We start from the raw sequence: 20,159 nt of genomic DNA on the forward strand, positions 1-20,159 counted from the left end.
CTCCACCTTTTTAAAAATATTTTATTTATGTATTTGAGAGAGACAAAAGGATTTCCTTCTTTTCTATGGTCAAATAATATCTGTGTTCTCTTGCAACTCCTTGAGCTTCTTTGAGATAATTATTTTGAATTATTTGTCAGGCAATTCATAGATCTCCACTTTTTGTGGTTGGTTGCTGAGAATTTATTAGCTTCCTTTGGTGATGTCACCTTTCCCTGCTTCTGTGTGATCCTCGTAGCCTTGTATTGGGATCTGAGCACTTGATGGGTAAACACCTGTTGCAGTCTTTACGGACTGGTTTCAGCAGGTAGAGACTTTGTCATGTCGGGTTCCTGGACTGATGGGATTATCTCTGGCATCATAGTTCAGCAGGGTCTGGCTGGGTAATGTGGTTGCTGCTGGGTCTACAGTGGGGTCCATGTTTGTCAAGCCTGTTACCAGGGGCTTGGGTGGGCATGGATTCTTGTGGTCCCTGAGTGAATAGGACTGCCTCCAGGACCTTTGTCAGTAGGGCTGGCAGTGGAACAGAGGTCCACATCAGAGGCTGAGGATCGCAGGCCTCTTACCAGGTGTGCAGATGTGGATGTGTCTGACTCCTGCCAGGTCTCTGGGAGGGCTGCGTCTGGGCCACTGGACAGGTCCCTGCGTGGATAGGACTGCTTCTAGACTGTAGATGAGAGGGACTGGGGTGAGTTACAGGGCCACTTCAGGATCCTCAGTGGGATCGAAGTTGATAGGCCTGTCTCCAGGGACAAGGATGTCTTCTGCTGAGTCCCTGTGTGGGAAAGCCTTTTCCTGTACCCCAGCTGGGAGGGGCTGGAGCTAAGTTACAGGGACATTACAACTGGTTACAGTTGGACCAGTACAGCAGACCTGCCTCTGGGGGCACAGATGCGTGTTTATCCTGGTAGGGTCCTGGGCTGACAAGACTACTTTCAAACTATGGCTGGGACAGGGCTAGAACTGAAATGCTGGGCTGCTTCGATATCCACAGTAAAATTAAGTTGGCAGGCCTGTTACCCTCCTTCTAGGTCCCCTAGTGGATGGTACTGATAGCAGGACTAAGGTCAAATGTAGCTGAGGCCAAAACCAAAGGCAGATGGGTCTGTTACTGGTTCTGTAGCTTGGGACCACATTGGGTGAACTGGCTACCTGGGTGTGGGCCTGCCTTCTCAAAATGGCCCTGCTCAGTCTTGGGCTCCACTGGTGTTTTGTATCCTCCTATCCGGTTCCTAAATCTCCCACAAAGATACTTTTTTCTGTGGATGGCTGCCAAGTTATTGTTGCTGTGGTGAGGGATAGAGGTGGGGAATCTCCTATTCTACCATCTTGCTGATAGCACTCCGAGAACCTTATTCTTTAAGAGCGTCTTGTGTACACACACATGCGCGCGCGCACGCACACACACACAGAGGTTACAATATTTAAATCAGTGGTTCTCTTATTTTAGCATGAATAAGAATCAGAAAGCCTGTTAAAACACAGATTTCTGCTTCTCATCCCCAACTCCAGATTTTTTTAAAGATGTTTTTATTTAGTTTAGAGAGTGCATGTGTGCGCATGAGTGAGGGGAGGGGAAGAGGGAGAGAATATTCAAACAAACTCCACACTGAGCACGGAGCCTAAAGCGGGTCTCACTCCCACGACCCATGAGATCATGACCTGAGCTGAAACCAAGAGTCAACCCTCAACTGACTGAGCCACCCAGGCGCCACCCCCCCAACTCCAGATTTTCTGATGTAGGTCTGGAGTAAGTCCCTTGAATTTCTAACAAGTTCAGGGGTGCTGCTGATCCTACTGATCCAGGGACCACACTTTGAGAACCATCAGCTTAGATCACTCTTCTAATCCCCAGGCATTGCAACCCAGAAGTGTTCTCTAAATATTATCCCTGAGCTGTAGCTTTAAAATTGCTAGCTCTTTCACTCATTTGGGATGATGAACAAAAGACTTTAGGAATTTTTTTTTTACTAATTGTTTGATGAAGAAAAGCACTGCTGAGTCTTGGGGACAGAAAAGCTGGCTAGAGGAAATGACTCTTTACAAACCTAAACCTAGTTCAAATTGGAGAGTCCTATGTAGATTGGATAGGATTTCTTTGCTTTCAACATTTAACTTAAACCACTTACTTAATGCAAATCCTAAATTGGTCAAGCTCTGACTTGCTTTGAAGTAACCCTTCCTTACAAACAGTAAATTGTTGGTGTCTGGCTCCAGCATATAACACAACAGATCAAAACTTCTGCATAAATCGGAGGAGACTCATACCAATATTCACATAAGAATTAGCAGAGTAAAAATAAAAGCCAAGTACTTCATTGAGTTACGTGTCACTTTTTTGAGTTTCAACCTTTGAAAACTCTTCCAAACCATAATAACCGAGAAAGTGTGGCATGCAACACCACCACAGCATTATGCACAACTGATTACTCTATCATCCAAGGGGTTAGCACTCTCCATTATCTTATTGCAGATTTGACTGATTATTTTTACTTAATTGGCTAAATTCATCAATGGCTTGGTATTTACACACAATTGGTTAAGCAAGTGCATATGAAAATAATGGAGAGAGGGGAAGTACTTCTTGCTGAGCAACTTATATTTAATCAAGCACAATCCTCTAGACAATTCATATCTATCAACTCATGACCCTCATGAATTTGCATGGTTGGGATTATTAGCCTTTCATCACATGAAAAAACAGAAACTCTGATGTATTACATAATTAGATCATGTTTATACAGCTAGTAAGTGCTATAGCATTAAGTGAGGTGAGGTTTCTTCAATGCCAAATCCCTTGATCTTTCCTCTCTATTGACATCTCTACAATGTATTCAGTAGAATGGGTGTTAACGATAGGGAAAAGGTTTGTTGGCCAAACAAGTTTTGAAAGTGTTGTATATTATGACCCCCCCTTTTTTTTAGATTCTTCATGCTCATGTATTTTAAACATCCTGAAAAGGACTTTCAGTAAAGAAACCATATAGCCAGGAGTTTCCCAAACTTAATTGATAATGGAATCTTTATTCCAAAGAAAACGTTTTAAGAAATGCTATTTCGTGCCAGCCTACCTACCTAAGGATAGAACAAATATTTATTTTTAACTCCAATTTCCCAAATGAGTGTCGGAAGTAGTTGATGGAGAAAGTTCCCTACTTCTCATTCCCCAATTCCTTCTGCAGTGAATACAGATCTTCACTTAGATTCAGGAGCAGAGAACTGGACTCTACCAGTTGGCAGGAATACTGTGTTAACAGTTGATGGATATGTTTCACCTATTCTCTTCTAAAGCTACCTTCCTTATGTCTGAAGTGTTATAATAGACTAGAGCCTTCTCTTCTACAAGACCACTCAGGCTATCTTGTTCTCTCTTCTCTCTTTGCTGTGCTAGGCTTTGATAAGACTGCGGAATTTGAATTTGGACTTAAATCACGTTCCTGCACTCCCTGCATTGGGGTTTGGATAAAAGCCAGGCTCACATTACACTGGTAGCTTACTTTCCTTTGCCACTGAATCTGGTACTTGGGTTTCTGTCAGGGAGCCTGTGGGACAGGGGTGGTTATGGTGGGGTATTGAATTTTAATACTCCTAGGTCCTTAATATTGTCAAAAGCTCTTCTCTCTCTCTCTTTTAAAGATTTTATTTATTTGAGAGAAAGAGAGCATGAAAGGGGGAAGAAGCTGAGGGAGAGGGAGAAGCAAACTCTCCGCTGAGCGCAGAGCCCAGACAAGGGGCCCCATCCCAGGACCCTGAGATCATGACCTGAGCCAAAGTCAGATGCTTAAGTGGCTGAGTCACCCAGGCACCCCAAAACTATTATCTTTTACATGGTTTTATTTTGCATTTTAACCAATGTCTGTGGGAGCTTAAAAAGTCTTTCCAGATATTTCTACAATTTGCAGCGTATAGGGGAATAAAAAGAAAAAAAACATTCAACTTCTTAAATTACTAATATGCTTTTGTTCACTCATTTTATATTATTTTATTACTTATTTATATTATTACTTATATATGTAATTATACACATGTAGAGAGAGAGAGACAGCGCATGCGCATCTATGAAGTACTGTATTGGGTATAGAATATAAAATAGTAGTACCCCTGTCCTCTAGGAGTTTATGTCCACAACGTCAGATAATTATATGCCCTAGTACAAACAGCCAACCTTTAGTCAACCTTTAGTCATGCAGGCCTAATTCAGGCATTTCTCCATTATATGACCTTGGGAATATTACCTAACCTTTCAGAGCCTTGGTATCCTCTTCAGCAGGGGTAAGGGTCACAGGGTCATTGTGAGAATTAAATGGGGTGGTATCTTTTGTGCTTTGCAAACAGAAATATGTGTACCCCAAGGGTGTGAAGCAAAAGCCAAAGGATAACACACTGGGGGCAAATGTCTCCCTGTGGAGTCAAGTTTACTTGAAAATTGGAGGAAATAATTTTTCGAATAAAACAAACATGAATATATTAAGAAGTAGAAAGAAGAATCCATGTGAGTTTTTAGGGGCCCATGTGGGAAGCTTCAATCACATTCTATTCTTGTAGCGGGCTGCTTCAGGAGACAACGCCAGGAGCCCTGGAGGGATGTGCGTTCACCCATCTCTGCTCTGGGGGAATTTCAGTGGGGAAAAATTCTGAAATGCAATGAAATCTGTGAAAATTTTCCGAATCTGTAAGCACTTAGCAATGTTGTAATTACTCATATTCAGGGAGTATGGGAAAGTGAGGGAAATAAATGCAAAAGGAGACTCCAGGGGCATAGAGGAGAGGATGGAGGAAAGCAGTAGTGCAACCACAGGCTGCCCACAGCAGAGTTCACAGGAGATTGCTCTTGGGACAGTGGTGGGGGAGAGGTGTGTTCATGTTATTTCCATACAGCAGTGATTCTCAAACATGAGTGCACAGCAGAATCATCTAGAGGACTGGTTAAAACAGATTTGGGGGGGTCCCACCCCCAGAGACTCTGATTTAGTAGGTGTGGGGTGGGGTCGGAGTATTCGTATTTCTAACAAGATCCAGGGAATGCTTATGCTGTTGGATCGGAAAGAACCACTGCTTTCGAACAATGTTTCCTAACTCCAGCAACCTTAAAAAAATATACAGTGATGTCTGGGTCCCACTTCTGTATTTAATTGATCAGATTATGAATATTACAAATAATGCAAGGAGTTTCTACTCTTCAGGTGGAGTTATGGTGACCCATCCTTCTGGTTTGCCCAGGACTGAGGTAGTCTCCTGAGATGGGAGGATTTTCAGTGCTAAAACTGGACAGTCCCCTTCAAACGAGGGCAGTTGGTCAACCTAGCTATGGAGTCAAGGTCAACTAGATAAGTGACTTGCTTCATCTATCTTGCGGAGGTTGGTGACAAACAGTTTATCTTGCCATTATCTTGTCCTTGCTTAGCACAAGGAGTGGATACTCAAGAACTAGTTGCTTGAATCCACTTAACATTACGGAGGGGGAGAAAGATACTCTTTTTTTAAAATTAAAGTATAGTTGACGACAGTGTTTTATTAGTTTCAGATGTACAGCAAGTGATTTGACAGTTGTAAACATTACACAGCCCTCACCACGAGAAGATTAGTTTTTCATAGTATGACGATGGTGCTTCAGAGACAACATTGTGAAAAATGGAAAGAACATAAGCTTTGGAGTTGGATAGAATGGGGCATGGCATATGCTGATTCCCACATGAATTAGCTGTACAACTTTGGGCAAGGAATTGAAAATATTTGAGACTGTTTCTTTTTATGTAAAGTGTGGAAATAATAGCTCACAGAGTTTTTGGAGGAATCCATGAAATTATTGATCATAAACTTATCTAGTATAATAAGATCTCAGTTAACATTGATGTGCATATATGGGTGTGTTTCTTATTTACTGAACGTGACAATACAAATATGCAGAAACCTTTAGGGAGTAGTAAGGTCTCTCTAGTTGGGAAGAGGTATTCTAAGATGAAGGCTCAACCTGAGTAAAGACTAGCAGCTCTAAAATGGCATGGTCTTTTGAGATTAAATGGAGTGCTGTGGTCTGAATGTTTGTGCCCACCCCAAATTCATATGTTGAGATCCTATCCCCCAAAGATGATGATATTAAGAGGTGAGGCCTTACTGAGGTGCTAAGGTCATGAATGGGATTAGTGTTCTCACAAAAGAGGCTCCAGAGAGATCCCTAGCCCTTTCCACCATGTGAGGACACATGATCTTTGAGTCCAGCCTCTAGGACTGTGAATAATAAATATTTGTTGTTTATAAACCACCCAGTTTATATTTTGTTACAGCAGCCTGGACAAAAACACAATTATAGGGCGCCTGGGTGGCTCAGTTGTTTAAGCGACTGCCTTCGGCTCAGGTCATGATCCTGGAGTCCCGGGATCGAGTCCCGCATCGGGCTTCCTGTTCAGCGGGGAGTCTGCTTCTCCCTCTGACCCTCTTCCCTCTCGTGCTTTCTATCTCTCATTTAAAAAAAAAAACAAAAACAATTATATATCATCAAAGGTAATATATAATTTAAATGACACCTCAGGGAAATGTGCTAATCTGTTCTGAATTCTTGACTTCCATTTTCAAAAATAACAACTGAAATCACAGTAGTACTTTGGCATCAGGGCAACATTTATTTCTTAAAAATTATTTAATTATTTAAAAATTTACCTTGAATTAAGGGAGACTACTAATAGACCGCAAAATACAGCAATGCCTACCAAATGCTATTTTGTAAACATAAATCCAATGTTTCTTTCTTATTTATACAAAAACTACAAACTATAATCTCATGTCAAATTCTCTAATTTCCTTTTATTAATCATGCTTTTGTTTCTAATAGTGACAAATTTCACATGAAAAATGTTGGTATCTCAAAAGAGTGATTAAGACCATCAAGTGCATTCAAGCTCTTACACATAAATAAATGGAACAACTATATGGTCATCATTATTACAAGAATGTCAAAATAGCCTGAAAACTGTGCTATCCTGTAACTGGTTGTTAAGAGTGTGAATTTCTAATTTTTACTCTGTTTCATAACATTTCCTGGATCTTATTTAGAAATTACTGTGGTCATCGTCAGTTCTCTTGGAAGAAGAAAAGCAACACAATAGAACTGATTAGTGTGGTGAATGCAGATGCACCTGTAGGGTAGAGGAGGTGGAGGGGGTCACCGACAGAGGTTGAGTCATTTGGTGTGTTTTTGTCTTGATGTGCGGAAGGAAAGATACAAAAATAACTTAAGAACATAGTCATGTACAGAAAGGGAGTAAAAAGAAAGAAATGAGGTCAAGGAAAGTTTGGGTCCTGGCCAAGAAAACGAAAAAAGATAGCAAATTGAACAGTGGGAATCCACCTTGAAGCAATTGTGCAGAAAGGTGAATAGTGCAGTTGGAAACCATAGCCCTTAAAACATCACAACAGTTCTAATTAACTCCAGGAAACAAACAAAAAGTTACTGTATTCCAGATGTCTTATGAGGAAGTAACCATCTTTGAATCCTATTTAATTTTGGCCACCATGTTATATATAAGATTTTAATCAATGGGATGGAATATGTAATTAGAAGTTACAAACTATGAAAGGTATAGAGCCATCCCAGTTCCTGGTGCCCTCACTAGACAATAAATGGGTTAGAAAGAGCCAGCTAGGACTTAGTAATGTTCCTGGCAGATTGAAGTCCCAGGAAACCCTACTACATGGCTTATTCACTCTGTTTGTTTTAAGGAGGCTCCATGCCCAGTGTGGAGCCCAGTGAGGGGCTTGAACTCAACGACCCTGAGATCAAGACCTGAGATCGAGAGTTGGACGCTTAACCAACTAAGCCACCCAGGTGCCCCCTTAATTCACTTTTTGAATATTAGGGTGTCTATCTCTGTCAGATTGCTTATCCTATAGTCACTGTCTTTTTTCCCACTGGTAAGTTTGTAAGTTCAGGCGAGGAATCCTGATGCCCCATCGGCAGCTCTAAAGAAGTGGAGCATCAGTAGAAGCAGTTTTGTGCGTGGTAGGGGAGAGTCACTTACTCCAGTAACCAGAGTTCTATCACTGAACTCCAGTAAGGTATAAATAGACTTTGCTATATGTATTAGTTTCCTCAGACTGCTGTAACAAAGTACTGCGAATTTAGTGACTTAAAACAACAACAGATTTATTCTGTCACAGTTCTTGAGGCTAGATAATCTAAAAATCAAGGTGGTAGTAGGGTTATGCTGCCTTAGAAGCCTCTGTGGGAGGGTATCCTTCCTTCCTTCTTCTGGCTTCTGGTAGCCTTCCTTGGCTTGTGGCAGCATCACTCTAGCCTCAGCCTCCGTCAGCACATGGCCTTCTCTGTGTGTCTCAGAGTCTGTGGCTCTTTTCCTCAGAAGAACACCAGTCATACTGGATTAGAGCATGCCCTAGTGACCTCATCTTAAATTGATTATGTCTGCAAAGAGTATTTCCAAACAAGGCCACACTCACAGGAACCAGGGTTAGGACTTCAACATATCTTTTCTGGGAACACAATTCAAGCCACAACACTCCTTCCTTTAGAAGCCATGTATGACTATATGGTTTCAGGGGTGAAATATTTTGGTTCCAGACAAACCACAAAATGTGTGAAGCACAATCAATACAAGTGGTCTGTAATGGGATTTGGAGATAGTTCTAATAAGATCACCTTTACATACTTGTCTGCCTACATGGACCAGATTTTAGCATCGACAAATTTAGTTGCCATGGAGTGAGTATTGTCTCTGAGAGATACCTTCTAAAGCCTAGCAATAGTTGTAAGAAATAGCACAGGCCCTACTTAAAAAGTGCCAAGTTATCAGCATTCTTAATAAATTCTATATGAAATACCCCATTTCAAGCAATATTAAGAAATAATCATGACTTAGTAGAACAATTATTAAAAATCATTAAGGTCAAATAATTCTATAAATACTGAGTTACTTTCAGTAATTCTAGAAGCTGCTCCTTGACTCAAGTAACTACTTTTCTTCATCAGAGTGGTTCCCCAATCCTTTTTTTTGAAGTACGCAAAAAACATTTGCTTTGAATTTACACAAATTCTGACCCTAAGAATTTTCTCTTTATTTTTATTTTTTATTTCTCTCTTTATTTTTAAATGATTCAACCTTTGATGGAGTCCTTATCAAAAGGAAGGCTCAAAAGAAACTTGATTTTTTTTTAAGATTTTATTTATTTATTTGAGAGAGAGAGTGCAGAGAGAGAGAGAGCATGAGCTGGGGGAGGGGCAGAGGGAGAAGTACAAGCAGGCTCCCGGCTGAGCGGGGACCCCGACGCAGGGCTTGATCCCAGGACCCCGAGATCATGACCTGAGCGAAGGCAGATGCTTAACTGACTGAGCCACCCAGGTGCCCCAAGAAACTGATTTATTTTTTAATTTTTTAAAAAATTTTATTTATTTGAGAGAGCGAGAGAGAGCGAGAGAGAGCATGAGTGGGGAGGAAAGGAAGAAGCAGGCTTCCCGCCGAGCAGGAAGCCCGATGTGGGGTTCAATCCCAGGACCCTGGGACCATGACCTGAGCCAAAGGCAGATGCTTAACCGACTGAGCCACCCAGATGCCCCGAAACTGTTGATTTTTGACAGACATTCTCCATAGTGAATATATGCTTTCCTCTGAATAAACTGAATTGAGACTATCCGAAAATTCTGGAAGTTACTGCATCTCTGAGAACTCCTAATGCACTGATTGAGGACTGGAGTGAGGCTGTATTTGTTAGGAAACAAGGACTTCTTGTTTTAAGTACTGAGATTGTTACTGGTCCTTCAAAGAAAGTCTTTTGGAAGTGACACCAACAAGGGACATGCTTAAAATGTCCTTTATGTGTCCTGATGCTTAGTTGTTAGGTGAATACTGCAAGATAATTGTCTTCTCGATGAATTGACTCTTGGCATTTTGTGAAATGCTTTTCTTTGTCATTGGTGAGCCTCTTCATCTTGAAGTGCTGTGTCTGTCATAAATGTACCCATACCAGCTTTCGTATGCTTAGTATTTCCATAAGGACAACTCCTTCCGTCCTTTTATTTGCAACCTATATGTTTCTTCATCTTTAGTGTGTGTGTTTTGTAATCATCATGTACACGCATTCTAGAAACACCATTCCTTTTGATAGGTGGATGATGGTTTACGATTAGGGTGTAGAGGGAAGAAGGTAACATTGGAGACAAGACAGTAAGTTAGTAGGATATGTAAATGGGGGGAGGATAAGAATGAATGGGGGTCAGAAATAAAAAGTAATGAAGGGAAGGAGGAATGGTTGGGCCAAAGAGATAGGAGATAGCACTTTTAGGCCTAAGGGAAAGGGAATGCCATGATTGCATTATAAGAGGTCCTATTGGAATTATCCCAATGTCACTGAGTTTCAGGAGAGTCACCAAAGGGGCGCCTGGGTGGCTCGGTCGTTAAGCATCTGCCTTCAGCTCAGGTCATGATCCCAGGGTCCTGGGATCGAGCCCCGCATCGGGCTCCCTGCTCGGTGGGGAGCCTGCTTCTCCCTCTCCCACTCTCCCTGCTTGTGTTCCCTCTCTCGCTGTGTCTGTCTCTGTCAAATAAAATCTTTAAAAAAAAAAAAAAGAAGAGTCACCAAAGCCTGAGAACAAAGCAAAGTTGTCAAATAAAAATAAAAACAGCATTTTAAAGAGAGATCCTAGTTCATTTTTGCAGCACTTGCAAAGGGAATTGTCCAGAACGAGAGTTGGACGCTTAACCAACTAAGCCACCCAGGTGCCCCCTTAATTCACTTTTTGAATATTAGGGTGTCTATCTCTCTTGTGGTTCTCCCAGAACCACAAGCTGATTCTGCCAGCAATAGCCTGCCAACCATATTCCTAAGACAAAGCCCAGAATCCATGCTGAGGTTGAAAAAGCCAGGGATTCGCATGTATTTGAAGAGTTGTGGATGTGCCCTGGGTGAGGAGAGGAGCAAGCTCCTACCTACCTCAAGTCAAGTGAGGGGTGCCTCAAGACTGTGACCTGTGTTCCCTGGAGTTTTAAGGGATGCAGGGACTGTTAGGTGACTCACCTCTGAGAAACTGGAAGTAAAAAAGCTATGGCTTAAACTCCTGTATTTCTGCAGGTTATAGACACAGGGCTGCACAAGGAATGGCCTGTACTTTCAGAGTTTGTTGCTGTAACAGATGGAGTTTTATTTTTGTGGGCTGGATGCAGAGCCCACAGGAAGGGAGACAGACTAAGTTGTCTTAGGTAGGGCCTCTGACTGAAAAGGCTATTGGAGAATGAGGTGATCCTAGAAGAAGGGACCACCAGACAGCAAAGAGATCAGAGAAAACCCGTGTACGTAATAGTGGTGAGCAAATCAACAAAATGAAAACAGACTCCCATCTTCACTAGAATTTGAAAGTGACTGCAAAACCAGTAGGGGCTGCCCAACTCTGTTATCCATACATGTTAAAACCAGTTATAAGAGTGAGTTTGAAGCAGCAAGTGGAAAGAAAGAATGAAGTCATGGTCTGCTTGCATCCTGCATACACTTACAGGTTTCTGACTTGGATACAAGCTAGAAACTGAGAAATACTGCGGGATGGCTGCCACTCACAAGACGGACCCTAGAGTAAAAGGATGTGAAGTTGAGGAGGGTGTGTGTGTGTGTGTGTGTGTGTGTGTGTGTGTGTGTGTGTTTAGCCGATAAGTTCAGTTTCCTACATCTTGACTTTGAGCGGTTGTGGACCACCCAGGACCATCTACACAGTTGTAGAAGCAGATGTGGAGCTTAGGAGAGAGATCTGGCTCCATAATTTAGAGTTTGTCGTTACTGTATTTATAGTCACTGAAATTTGAGGAGCAGCTGAATTTACCCATGTCAAGTACAAAAAGTGATAAAAATAAAAAAAGAAAAAACAGAAAAACTCTTAGGAGTGGCAATACTTATTTAGACTGATAGAGGAATAATAATTCCAGAAGAGGACTAAGAAAGAATGGCCAGAGGAGAAGAAAAGAGTGATTTTTCAGTAGTTGGAAGAAAAATGGAACTTCAAAAAGAAGAAAGTGGAAAACATTCTCAAATACCTCGGAAGAGTCGTTTAAGATGAGGCCTAGTAAGCTGTTAAACTGGGACGATAGGAGATCAGCATCACATATCTCCATCAAAGTGGTTGGAGTGGAGGCAGGCAGAATGCACATATGACACAAGAGTGATTCTCAATCTGGCTAATATATGGAGCATTTAAAAAAAAAGATTTATGTATTTATTTGAGAGAGAAAGAGGGAGGGAGCATGACAGGGAGAGGCAGAGGGAGAGGGAGAGAGAACCTTAAGCAGACTCCAAGTTGAGTGTGGAGCCGGATGTGGGTCTTCATCTCAAGACCCTGAGCAGAAAACCAAGAGTTGGACACTAAACTGAATGTGCAACCCAGGCGGGGCACCTCGGACCTTTTTTTCCCTGCCCCTGGACCTTTTTTTTTTTTTTTTAATTTACGTATTTGACATACAGAGCACAAGCAGGGGGAGCGGGAGCGGGAGCGGGAGCGGGAGCGGGAGCGGGAGCGGGAGAAGTAGGCTCCCTGCTTAGCAGGGAGCCTGATGCGGGGCTGGGTCCCAGGACCTTGAGACCATGTCCTGAGCCGAAGGCAGACACTTCACTGACTGAGCCACCCAGGCGCCCTGCCCCTGGACCATTTTTAAAGGAATAATTATCGTGTAACTTAAATTATTTTTAAGTTTTATTTTAATATGTCACTTAAATATTTGCAAACCGAAAATCCATGCATAAGCTATTTCCAAAAAAATCTATTTAAACCATAAAAACACAATTCAAATAATGTAATGATGCTGTTTTCCTGAAATCAAAGTGTACCTCAGAGCTAAAATACAGTTGTTAATACAACAAAGTACCTTGTCAAATTTTTTGAGCTTTGTAATGCTTCAGTTCTTCCATGACTTTTCTCCTTTCACACTTTTGTTTGCATGGCACATCATGCTCTGATTTGTTCTTTGCAGAGCCAGAACTCATTATCTGTATCATAAAGCTGTTCCTTTCATTTGTACTGGTCAACAAAAGGTGGGTATTCATTGGCATCAAGTTGATTGAAAATATAATCGCAAACCTAGCAGTGACCTCCTTTAAAACTAAAACACCAACTGGGGCCCTGCAAGATCATATGTTCTAATAAGGTAGACCTCCAACTGATCCAAAAATGGGCTTGTATTACTTAGAAAGTTTTGGGAGAGTCATACATGGGCATGCATGTAATCTGATCGATTAACCTCTTCAGGTTAATCCTGAGACTATGTTCCCAGGTCCTGGTTTAAGAGGCAAGGCATTATACTATTACATCCATATCTATATCTTTCTTTCTAAACTGTAATTTATGATGATAGAATTTGTTATTAATCTTTGTATCCTGCCCTTAGTGATTACCACAGTTTTTGATGTAGAGAGATATTTTTGATAAATGAATGGATGAATAAATAAGTATCTTTCTGTTTCTTAATATGAAGCATAGCGATTAAAGCAAATACATTGGTGGGAACCACTTTTAGCAACGTTTTTTCCAATCATTTTGGTCCTGAATCAACTCATTAAGGCATATTCAATAAGAAGACAATAGGGACGTGAAATGACAATCGCAGACTACAGTCATATCCCCATGACACGGAGTCTCAGGGCGAGGCCGCTTCCAGTGGGCACTTCTGATTTAGGTGGCATCCCAGTGTGAGACGCCCTGGTTGTTTGCTGACACATACATGTGCAAGCAGCATTCTGAAGCATGGCTTCACAACCTGGAAGGGCAGTCTTCTTAGCAACAACCTGAAAACAAGTCGCCCACTGGCTGAGCTTTTCCCAGCTGGAAGTTGCTTGCACGTATATTAAGCTGCAGCCTGTTGATGCTTTCACAGATTACTAGGAGCATCTAGTTAATTAAAACCTTTGGCAGAGGGGCACCTGGGTGGCTCACTGAATTAAGCTTCTGACTCTTGATTTCAGCTAAGGTTTTGATCTCAGGCTCATGAGTTCAAGCCCTGTGTTGGGCTCCATGCTGGGCATGGAGCCTACTAACTAACTAACTAAATAAAATAATAATACTAATTTAAAAAAACTTGGGCAGAGGTGGAAGTTGAAGAAATAAATGACCTACATGATGATACATCCTTTCGAAGGCTCCCAGAGGTTCACTCGCAGTAGGGTCACCATTCCGGAAATGAGAAGCCCTTTGTGTGTTTCATTATGGCAGTGGGTTCCAGATGGCCAGTTCTTTTTTTTTAAGGTTCAGACGGCCAGTTCTCTTTGGCCTGCTTTCCTGTGTGCTTGGTCCTAGTTCAGGGCTTTTGCTGATACTTCCTGCTTTTGCTGATACTTCCTGCCCTCCTCTCCCTTTGTATCCTCCCCGCCCTGGCTTCATATATGTCCACCTGGAAAGGCTCTTGTCATTTCAGGTTTCTTGCTTTCTTCCACATTCATGGTCCACCTCTTCACAGGTTTTCTCAGACTATCTTCAGCTCCCTAACTCTCCTTCCTCAGTTTTAGGTAGAAGTTTCTTGAGTGGTAACCTGGAGTGAGAGCAGAAAATGGGCTTTGAAATGAAAGAGATAATGTGTTCAATTTCTAGCTGCAATAATTAACATTTTGTGACACTGAGGAAGTGTCTTACAAGTGTCTTAAATTCACATCCTATCTCCTTATCTAAAATTTTAGAGTAACAGTCTCTACCTGCTATGATCGTTGTGAGGACTGAATGAAGTGATAGATGTGAACTGTGCAGCTCAGTGTGGCACACAATAGATGTTCAAGGACGGCTATCTGTAGCTTTTGTTATTTTGTTAGTCTAGCCATTCAACCCTTCAGGAATGGGTAGTACATTTAATTGCTAAACTGATCTCTCCAGGCTTCTAGGTTAACAGAAGTAGGTAGTGATCTGGCTGAGAGCAAGAACTGTCTGATTTTTGCATCACCCGTACCTCCGCCTATTGTCTGAGACATACAGGTACGTAGTAAATATTCACTGAATGTGTGGATGCAGTCGTGCATGAACTGTGGAAAGTGATTCTGTCATTTATATCTGTGTCTAAACAACTAGCTAGGGGCGCCTGGGTAGCTTAGTCTGTTAAGTGCCGGACTCTTGATTTCGGCTCAGGTCATGATCTCAGCGTTGTGAGATCGAGCCCCACCCACGTGGCGCTCCTGCTGGGAGTGGAGCCTGCTTAAGATTCTCTTTCTACCTCTCCCTTTGCCCCTCCCCTCTGCTCTATAAATAATTAAACCAACCAGCTAGCATTGTATGTTGCTTGGAGCATTCCTCAGCATCTGTTTCCTATGTCCTATCAGTGTTAGTATCTTATTTGTTAATATATATGTATCTTTTTTTTTTTTTCTGGTGAGCATCACACAATGCGGAAAGCTATATTCATCCACACCTTTCCAGAGAAAGGCAGGCTCACTTTATTTACTACTCCGTTGTCTTGAGCTTCTGCCAGTTCTCTTTCAATCCCTTTCGGTTTATCCTGCTTATTTTTCTCTTCAGCTGTTTCTCCTCCTTTCCTCTTCTGCCCGAGGTCTCAGGTAACTGGCACTTGGCTGTGTAGGCCACGCCCAGGAACCCAGTGGAGTAGTGTGATGAGCCAACAGAACTGCACGGGGGCGCACCATCTCCTCCGTCTGTTCATTTTTCTTAGTTTCATAGATTATCACCTTATTGGAAAATCTCCCCGTTCCCAGTTCCCCGTATTACTGGGGATATCTGAAGTATAAGAGACATCCTCTTGTTGTAGACTGATGGTACTATATGTAATTAACATAAAACAATCTTAGCTCCGTACGTAAAGCTGCCAACACCGACCTTACCACTGTGCTGTCACTGTTGGAATTTTATGAGTATTGAACGTGACTCAGCCTGGCTGAATACCTGGGAAGTCATTCCACTTGGGCTGCCTCCTTGTCTCTATAAGCTCTTCCGATGTCTAACCCCGCATTCCTCTAAGGTTATTCTACATTCCAGCCAGCTGGGTCTCCAAGACCACACAGAAACCTGCCACCATCCCAGCTATGAGTCTGGCTCACCTGGAAGAAACCAAGACTTACATGCTAGAAACTGAACACTCCCTTATTTCTCCACATGGAGGTGGGCTAATATCCTTTCATTAGAAGTCACCATCTTTTATTTACACATCATTTTCAGATGTGTTTTTCTGTTTCTAAGAGGAAGAATAATCACTTCCAGCCTTCTTTCTTTCCATCGATGAGTAGATTCTTGTGTATATAAGTATCTCTGACAATACCATTACTGTAACTTGATTGTTCAGTTTCCTGATAACCACTAGCTCATCACAGCCCCTAGTTACTGGTGGTAGAACTTCAGATTCATTCTAGATTATTTCCCATCCATACTTCCCCAACCATCCAATCAGCTAAATCCTGTTGGTCCTGTCTTTGAAATATCTTTCATGTCAGTCCCAGTTCTCGCCTTCCTTTCTATTCAAATTGCCACTATCTTCCCTCAGACAGATCTCCCTTTTGGACTAACCAGCATCTCTTTCTTCATTCTCATCTCCTTAGACCAATCCTCATGCTGTTTTTTTTTTTTTTAAGATTTATTTATTTATAGTATGTGTGGGGGGGGTAGAGGCAGAGGGAGAGGGAAAGAGAACGTCTTAAGCAGACTCCCCAACTCGGGGCTCGATCTCATGACTCTGAGATCGTGACCTGAGCCGAAACTAAGAGTCAGACGCTTAACCAACCAAATGCGACACCCAGGTGCCCCTCCCTCATGCTGTTTTTAGAATTGTCTTTATAAGGCAAAGGTTTATAAAGCAGACATCTCAAATTCTGTTTGTCAAAATTTGTCAATGACTCCCAGTTTCCTTCAAAATAAACTCCAGACTTCATAGCATGATATTGCCAATTGGATCCCAAACCACTTTTTAAGTTTCAAATCCAAATTCACCCTCTGAATTTTACATTTACACCTTACAAAATATTTACTCTCTGGACCTTAAACACTTTTCCGCCTTAGCATTTCTGTTTAGACTGTTCCCTCTGCCTGGATGGCCATGTGCCCCATTTGGTTTCTGCCTACTAGAATCTTCTTGCAGGCTCAGATTTAGTGCTCGGTCTCTATTCAGAATTAATCATTCCCCTTTCTGCACCCAGAGTGCAGTCCTCATACCTGGATTTAACATTACTTCATTACGTCTTATAACATTTATTTCATTATGTCTCGTTTATCTATGTGTCTTCTAGACGCATAAGCCCCTAGAGGGCAAAGACCATCTCTGTACACTTACAGTGCGATGAACAATGACTGGTACCTTAAATGAACATAAGAAATGTTTATCACATTTAATCAGATAACGTGTAACATTTTCAACTCTATTGGAAAACATAAAGCGTTCTTTTTTACATGCATTCATGCCAAAATCTGTTCAGTTGTGAATTGCTAGTCTGTCTAGTCTGAGAATAGAGCTTCTGGCAAAATTTTTCTGCAAGATCAAATCTTCTCAGTATCGAAAAGCTCTCTCTTGCTCTCATTGGATTCGAAGCACTTGGGGTCATATATAAGAATCTGTATATTTTTTACATTAATAATATCCTGACACCCTATGGCAGTGCTAGAGTGGGATCTCTTTTAGACCAATGGACTGTGCATTCAGTTAAGCTACTCCTGTGCCAGAAAATGAGTAGCAAATCCATTACCAAGCAACATGCCCTGATTTCAGAAGTTTAAGAAACTGAAACAAAGAGGATTTTGGAGCGAGAGAACTGAACTCGTAAGGAAAGAAAATGCAACATCTCGGGCATCTCACCATATGATTGAGAGAGAAAATATATTTAACATCACATTCTTGAAGACACTGAAATAGATTTTTAAATTTAAATCATGCATTTTAATCACAGGTGGGGATGTGTACTAATTCCTGTAGAGTAAAACAAAACAAAACCCAAAGCATATAGTGTTAAGAGTTTCCTCCTTACATATTTATGCAGATATTAAATGGATCATATCAGAATTTCCACGTTTTAGTACTTTAAAATGCAGACCTGACTTTTGCCTTTAATAGAGAAACACAGTTGTTAACTGATACATTTAGAGAAACTTGACTCATATTTTTAGGAAAAAATATCGGAGTCTCAAGCATCTGAATAGATTAACTCAGTGCATATTTATGGAGCTTTGTTTTAACAACACCTCACATTTCCATAGATTTCCAGTTGCCAGAGCTCTTTTGCATTTATCATTCCATTAGAACCTCAAAATAACCCTGTGAGAAAGTATTATTATCCCCATTTTCCAATGAGCTCATTAAAAAAAAGCAAAGAATCAAAATGATTCTTCTAAGCTATTAAATGGGAATGGAAGCCCTATATTGTAACTGATAGTCCTATGTTATTTGTAGTGTGGTCTGTTCTGTGTAGCTTCATACAATGTATCTGGTACTGGGTTAGGCACTGAGAAGGATACAAAGCTTGCCTTTGAGAACAAGGAGCTTGCCTTCAAGTAGCTTATATTTTTTTTCACTCGATAAAATATATTCAATTGATTAGTATTTGTGACTGTATAAAAGAGTAACTGTAGGTAGAAAGGAGTGGGTTGGTAGGGATATGGAGTAATTATCCAGCTAATTTTAGTTGACTTGCCTTAAATCTTCTTGGCCTGCATGCATACAACCTGGATAATAATTTGGTTATTCAAAATATAAAGCAGGACAAATCAACATGGGTCTGACCAAGAATAAGGGTCATTTAAAAGTTATTAAAGGGTGTGAGTAGACTTACCCTAACCCTATTTTTTGTTTGTTTGTTTTTTAGATTTTATTTACTTGACAGAGGGAGAGTAAGCATGAGCAGTGAGGAGAGGGAGAAGCAGGCTCCCCGCTGAGCAGGGAGCCTGACAAAAGGCTCCATCCCAGGACCCTGGCATCATGACCTGAGCCGAAGGCAGATGCTTAACCGACTGAGCCACCCAGGCGCCCCCCGCCCACCCTATTTCGTACTTATCTCTGATGTGCATCCCATCCCCAGTCCATACCTAAGCCTCACTCTCCTCTCAGCTTTTCCCTGAGCTTCACTTCAGCAGCCTATCCCTTATCTCATCCATGTCTAAGCATTTGTATAGGTCGGCGCCGGCGATCGGAGAGTTTGAATTTGTGTAATCCACGTATTTTGTTATTTTTCATAAAGTTAAAAAACAGACTTGCCAAAATGTACGTACTCGCTTAGCTGAGTGGTTCTGAAACGGGGGATCTCACGAGGTTACAATTAAACTCCTTTCTGGGATGCCGTCATCTCCAGGCTTGACTGAAGTGGGTGGATTCAAAATGGCACACTCACGTGGCTGTTGGCAGGAGGCCCTAGTTCCTTAAAACCTACACCACTTGCTTGTCTTCACAGTATGACATTTGCCTTCCCTTGAGCAAGGGATCTAAGAAGGAGAGTGAAACCAAGGCAGGCAGCACAATGTCTTTTAGAATCTAGGCTCAGATAGCACATCCTTCTACCACATTCTATTGATCCCTCATATCAGTGCTGGTACAATGTGGGAGGGGACAACACAAAGTTGTGAATGCCAGGAGGGAGAGGGTCATTGGTGCCATCTTGGAAGCTGGCTATCACAAGGGCCCATGTACTCTCAAAAGCATAGAACAATAGGTCTGGCCTTAGAGACCCTAACACTCTGATATCAGAAAAGCTTGGGTGAGGAAGAATAGGAAGCCTTTTTGAGACCATCTAAACCTTGTCCTTCAATCTGATGCTGAGTCCTTCAATGAACTTTGAAACTGTTACCATAGATCAGGGGTCAGCAGACTCTAGCCTGGGGGTCAGATTGGCTCTGCAGCTTGTTTTTGTGTGGTTACTGAGCTCAGAGGTGTGTGGGGTTTGTTGTTGTTGTTGTTTTACAGTTGGAAAGGGCTAGAAAATAAGTGTGTACATAGATGCATGTGACAGAGACCATATGTAGCCGGCAAAGCTTAAAATACTAAGTGGCCCTTCAAAAAAAAAAAAAATTGCCAGTTTTTTCACAGATCATCAAAATGCATATATGACATCTAATAAAAAGTAGAGATTTAAACTCTGCTACCTTGTCTGGTAGGAGATACGTATGTGGACCAAGACGTGTCTTTCTCTGCAGCTAGATGGTTAGATCATCATGGGATCCTAGACCCTTACTAAAATGGTGAAAAAGAAGCACTATATAAAACCTCTATATA

This window comes from Eumetopias jubatus, unplaced genomic scaffold (genome assembly GCF_037043125.1).
Source record: "Eumetopias jubatus isolate StellerSeaLion01/CBP00866 unplaced genomic scaffold, mEumJub1_p1.0 scaffold_11, whole genome shotgun sequence".
Classification (NCBI taxonomy): Eukaryota; Metazoa; Chordata; class Mammalia; order Carnivora; family Otariidae; genus Eumetopias; species Eumetopias jubatus.